This window comes from Rhododendron vialii, chromosome 13a (assembly GCF_030253575.1).
Source record: "Rhododendron vialii isolate Sample 1 chromosome 13a, ASM3025357v1".
Lineage (NCBI taxonomy): Eukaryota > Viridiplantae > Streptophyta > Magnoliopsida > Ericales > Ericaceae > Rhododendron > Rhododendron vialii.
Window position 1 is genome coordinate 21,085,415 of NC_080569.1, and position 6,789 is coordinate 21,092,203.

Here is a 6,789-nt window from a genome sequence, read left to right on the forward strand (position 1 = left end):
AGTAGATTCGAAACAATTTTTTTTGAAACTATATATTTTCCGCAATGGTTTTTTTAGAAAAATCCAGCAAGTGGTATCAGAGCCATCTTACGTATATCTTATGTATGCGTATTGTTTCGTGTTTTGAAGATGAAGCCTAATGCACTTTTTGTTCCTGACTTTATCCATGTGTTCGGCCAGTTTCAAAACATGTTTATTGTTTAATTATGATTCATGTATGATGAACGTGAACAATATATATATGTTGATGCATGTTCTTGTCTTGACACATAATCTATTTGGGTGCAAAACTGCGGAACCAGATTTATGGTGCAAAATCGTGGTGGTTTCCAGATGTCTATTTTTTGTATTCATGTATGATGAATATTTTATTGAGCATGTAAAAGTTTTTCCTGATTGTTTGATCATCATTGAGCCTTGATTCGGTCGATCAAATTATTGCCGTGTGTCGGAGTTGGACTAAAAGTCAGTTTTTGAAAAGAGTTTCAAAGACACGTGAATGCACTGTGATCTAATTTTTTTTATTAACAATGCGCTGTGATCTAATGGCAATGGGAATTTGGTGGATAAGGACAAGAATTATTTACTTCGTCGTCCTCTAGTTGTTTTTACAACCACTATTGTGTTACTTTTTGGCATGGAAATTATATTATACTCCGCTAATTAGTTTCTAATAGTAAAACGTGTTACGGCAATCTGTGTTTTGGATTCAGAAGTTTTATCAAATTGATTCGTGCACTTGATTAAACGAATAATGGTTTACAGTTTTCACGATGCTGGCTTAAACACATATTTTGCCGTAGAGCGAGTTTATAATATATCAGTGTTCCATGGATCTTGTTTTATAGCAACAGTTTTTTTAAGTCATACATTTATTGAAAAAAAAAAACAGTTTTATGATTAAAGAGTTTAATCATGTTTTGAAAGGCTCAATCTTCTAGGATGATCAAAATTGGAATGATCAAAGTGTTTGATCATTAACAGGAAACTTGAAGCATGTGATTTATTTTACTCTATTGTATTAATCTAAAGTGTTTAGATAATTTCAAGTTTATGTTCATATATATCATGAGATGATAAGTGTTGCACGTCACATGTTTTAGGCCACTTCTAATAGATAAATTTGGGTCGTATTAGGTTTATCATTTTGTGGAGAAACTTATATATAGGAGAGTCCTATTAGTTTTCCTATTGCTCCTGTTTAATTTGATTAAATCGTATGTTGCTCATTCTATTTTTTTTATGGCATTTATTTGTTCTTTCTTAAATTGATATGATCAGATTGTGAGGACATAAGTGACCATCGATAGCAACATTTGATATGTTAAAATCCTTATTAAAGTTGGAGAATTTCAACAGTTGCATGCAGTCATTAAGAATAAGAAATACTTGGTTAATGTATGTATGTTCTAAAAATAATCCTCTAATTCTAAAAATCAAGTGGGAGAGAGTTTTTGAGAAAAACCCATGGTCTTTCCAATGTTAGATCCATAGTAAGGTGAAAGTGAGTGTCTTGAACCGTTTACGTGCGATCATTCCTTCAGAGGGTGCTCATATAATTGGCTACAAGATTGGATTTCTCATGGATAGGATTGGGTGAGACATAATTGAGTCATCTCCCCTCGGAGAGGCTGCTCATTACGGTTGTCACTTAGCCCTAGACGATGGTGTACACTTGACTAAATAAGTGATAAGAGATTCCCCTAGGAATTTTATTTACTTATTTTAGAGACCTAAAATCAGGAGTCATATTTTATTTGCCATGAGATGTCTAGATAATAAGTATGATCTGCTAATCATTAATAACATCATTTCCCCTAGGAGAGATGTCATTATGGGATTAGGATTCTGATGTTGTCGCTAAATAGTGGTGGAAGGATTACACTATTTATCATAAGTGAATGCAAAAATTTTTATATCCATTATTTATGTATGAATGTTTTTATTTTAGATATCAAGCTCATTTAATCCACTTAGCATCATTTTGAGCCAGAACAAATTGGTTGGACCAAATTATGTTGACTGGAAACGGAATTTGAATAGAGTGCTAACTGCAGAGGGGTACAATTTTGTACTTACTAAAAATTGCCCCCCACTTCCCATTGATGAGAGCACACATGAGGAGAGGAAAAAATATAAAGATTGGAAGAAGGCAGATGAGATGGCCAAATGTTATATTTTGGCATCTGTGTCTAATGTGCTGCAACATCAGCACCAATCTTTTGATAGTGCTTCAGACATTATGCTTAATCTCGGGGAGATGTTTGGTGACCAAGGTAGGGCTGCTAGGCAGCACGCCATGAGACAACTCATTAACACTAAGAATGATTGAGGGGACTCCTGTAAGGGACCATGTTTTAAAAATGATTGATTTTTTAGATGTACTTGAGGTCCTTGGAGCCGAGATTGATGGTCAATCTCAAGTTGATATTATCCTCGAGTCATTGCATGGGTCATTCAAAGAGTTCAAATTGAATTATAATATGAATAAAATGAATTTATCACTTTTAGAGTTAATGAACTCTCTCCAGGCAGCTGAGGGTATTATCAAGCCTAATCATAGTGTGTTGATTCATGAGATGGCTAATAAGCCTAAGGGTAAATGGCAAAAGAAAAATAAGCAACCTGCCAATGCTCCGAACAATAATGGGAATAAGCTTGGTCCTAATAAAGGGATCAAGAAAGGGAAAAATAAAGGGGCAAATGCAAAACCAAAGGAAAATGTTTCCATTGTGGTGTAGTTGGTCACTGGAAGAAGAACTGCCCAGATTTTTTGGCAAGTAAGAAAAATGCAGGTATGATTGAATCTCTTGTTATGGAAGTTCACTATATTGATAGTACTTCTAATACTTGGTGTGTTGACTCCGGAGCAACTGATCACGTTTGCAATTCATTGTAGGGGTTTCAAGTAACCAGGAGGCTAAATGATGGAGAGATCAAGCTATGTATGGGATCGGATGCAAGTGTTACAATCGTAGCAGTAGGAGTAATAAAACTTTGGGTAAATTTTCATAGTCGTCCCTCTAGTTTTACGGTTGTCTCAATTTCATCCATTTAGTTTCAATTGTCTCAATTTCGTCCCTGTAGTTTGTTTTACGTTCTAAATTGGTAAAATTGTTAACACCGTTAATGAAACTAAAGGAAAAAATATGATTAAAAAATTAAGTGTTCCAATTTTCAATCGGATTGAACCGGTGCAAAGATCTTATTTTTTTGATCATTTTATCCTAGATGGTCGTAATGAATTTTTGGTTCTACGGTCTTTCAACGAGCACCCGAAGACTCGTTATTTAGTTTTAAGGCTTTCTTAGGGTACTCATTGAAAGACCTTAGAGCTAAAAATCCATTATGACCATTTAAGATAAAATGATCAGAAAAATAAGATCTTCGCACCAGTTCAACTGGATTGAAAATTGGAGCACTTAATTTTTTAATCATATTTTTTCCGTTAGTTTCATTAACAGTGTTAACAATTTTACCAATTTGGAACGTAAAATAAACTACAGGGACGAAATTGAGACAATTGAAACTAGAGAGACGAAATTGAGACAACCGTAAAACTAGAGGGACAACTACGAAAATTTGCCCTAAAACTTTCTTTTGAGAGTGGTAGAGAGTTAGTTTTATTAGAGTGTCTTTATGTTCCTTCTGTTAGACGAAATTTGATTTATGTTTCTTCTTTAGCATGACATGGTTATTCTATGAATTTTAATTCAGAAGTTATTATTAAAAAGAATGGTTCTTTTATATGCTCTAGTAAAATGGTTAATGGTCTTTACCTTGTTACTCCTCACATGTATGAGATACATGATATAGAAGCTGCTAGCTCACAATCTTTACCATTGAAAAGAAAAGTCCCCATGTCTAACACCACACTCCTATGGCATCTGAGGTTGGGTCATATTAATCTAAACAGGATAAATAGGTTGGTAAAAGATGGTATTTTATCTTCTTTGGTTGTTGAACCGATACCAAATTGTGAATCTTGCTTGGAAAGGAAAATGACTAAGAGGTCCTTTTCAGCAAAGGGCAATTGAGTTGAAGAGCCATTGGAACTTGTACATATGGATGTATGTGGGCCGTTGAATGGGGCTCAAGGTGGATATGAGTATTTCATTACCTTCACAGATGATTACTCGAGATATGGTTATACCTATTTGTTGCATCATAAGTCTGAAGCTTTTGAAAAGTTCAAAGAGTTTCAAGCAAAAGTTGAGAAACAACTGGGTAAGAACCTCAAAACCCTTCGATCAAATCAAGGTGGTGAGTATCTCTCTGGTGACTTCTTAGGTCACTTAGTTAAGCATGGAATTATTTCTCAGTTGACTGCACCAGGAACTCCTCAACAAAATGGTGTAGCTGAGAAAAGGAACAAGACTTTGCTTGACATGGTTCGATCTATGATGAGCTATTCGAACTTGCCTATTTCTTTTTTGGGGCTATGCTTTAGATACTGCCTTGTACATATTAAATCATGTTCCAACTAAATCTATTCCTAAGACACCTCGGGAGTTGTGGTCCAAGCGAAAGCCTAGTCTGCAACATTTTCATATTTGGGGGTGCCCTGCATACGTGCTTAAACGAAAGATGAGTAACCTGGAATCTAGATCAGAAAAATGTTACTTTGTGAGGTATCCTAAAGGGACTAAGGGTTGGCTTTTCTATAATCCTACAGAACAGAAAGTATTTGTAAGTACAAATGCAGTTTTTCTAGAGGATGATTATATGATGGACCGAAAACTCAAAGAAAAATTTGTTTTTCAAGAACTAACAAATGAAGTTGTAGTTCCTCAACAAATTCCAACCATTGTAGAAGAATCACGTAATATTTCCGATACTTTGCCTAATAGCACATCGCCACCTCGTCGTAGTGGGAGGATGACTAGGCTACCTAGTAGATTCTTACTTATTGAAGAAGGTTCTGAACCTTCTCCACATGAGTCCGATCCTTCCAACTATGATGAAGCTATATGTGATATAAATTCGAGACTTTGGCAACAAGCTATGAAAAGTGAAATGGAGTCTATGTACTCCAATCATGTCTAGGAGCTAGTGGATCCTCCACCCAATATTAAACCAATTGGGTGCAAGTGGATTTACAAGAGAAAAAGAGGAGTCGATGGAAAAGTTGAGACTTATAAAGCAAGGTTAGTGGTGAAAGGGTTTACTCAAAAAGAGGGTATCGATTATGAGGAAACCTTCTCACCTGTTGCTATGCTTAAGTCCATTCGAATTCTCTTGTCCATTGCTACATTTTATGATTATGAAATTTGGCAGATGGATGTCAAGACGGCATTTTTGAATGGCCATCTTGAAGAGGACATTTACATTGTCCAACCAAACGGTTTTGTAGCTAATGGTCAAGAGCAAAAGGTTTGCAAGTTGCATAGGTCTATTTATGGACTTAAGCAAGCGTCTCGGAGTTGGAATATCCAATTTGATCAAGCAATTAAATCTCTTGGATTTTATCAAAATCCGGATGAGCCTTGTGTGTATAAAAGGGGTAAAGGTAGAATAGCAATGTTTCTGGTACTATATGTGGATGACATATTACTCATTGGGAATGATGTAGGAGCATTGTCTTCAGTCAAAGTTTGGTTGGCAAATACATTTGATATGAAGGACCTGGGAGAAGCAAGTTACATCCTTGGGATTAAGCTTTTACGAGATCGTACAAATAGGATGATAGGTTTGTCCCGAGCTGCATATATTGATAAGATTTTGGTAAGGTTTAGCATGCATAATTCCAAGAAAGGTCTCCTACCTTTCAGACATGGAATCACTCTTTTTAAGGATCAATGTCCCAATACATTGGATGAGAAAGAGAAAAATGAAGACAGTACCTTATGCTTCTGCTATGGGTAGTCTTATGTATGCTATGTTATGTACTAGACCAGACATCTGTTATGCAGTAGGCATGGTCAGCAGATATCAATCAAATCCTGGACCTGAACATTGGATAGCTGTAAAGCATATTCTCAAGTACTTGAGAAGAACTCGAGATTATGTGCTAGTCTATGGTGGAGAGGATTTAGTGCCAATTGGATATACAGACTCTGACTTCATGTCAAATAAAGATTCGCGCAAGCCAACTTTTGGTTATGTGTTCACACTTAGAGGAGGAGCCATAAGTTGGAGGAGTATTAAATAGCAATGTGTTGCGAACTCCACCACTGAAGCTGAATATATTGCCGCTTCTGAAGCAGCTAAGGAAGGTGTACGGCTCAAAAAGTTTCTACTGGAGCTTGGAGTGGTACCATTGGCAAAATAGCCCATGATTCTTTATTGTGATAATAGTGGGACTGTTGCCCAATCCAAGGAGCCTAGAAATCACAAATGTGGGAAACACATTGAGAGAAAATATCACCTCATCAGAGACATTGTTCAACGAGGAGATATCATAGTAAACAAGACTGCATCTGCAGAAAACCTGGCTGATCCTTACACAAAGGCTTTACCTTCTAAACCGTTTGACCGTCATGTTGATAACATGGGAGTCAAAAGTAGACTGAATTGGTTATGAGTGCAAGTGGGAGATTGTTGGTTTAATGCCCTCAGAACCAATATTTGTTTATTTACATTATCAATAAGAGTTTTATTTTATTATTCTGAAATACTTTATTTTATACATTGGATATAATTCATGAGATGAATATAAAAGTCCCAAATTACATTCAATATGATTTATGCATGTAAATGTGATTTACTTACGGGAGATATAAATCACCAATGTTTGTAATTTAAACTATTCACAATTGCTGATAAGAATGGACTATCTATCAGGTCAAT

At 35.7% G+C, this 6,789-nt stretch overlaps 1 pseudogene; it reads left to right on the top strand.

Annotated features, from left to right (window-relative positions):
* The first annotated feature begins 754 nt into the window (after positions 1-754).
* LOC131313978 (uncharacterized) lies at positions 755-2,789 on the top strand (annotated as a pseudogene).
* Positions 2,790-6,789: the final 4,000 nt, after the last annotated feature.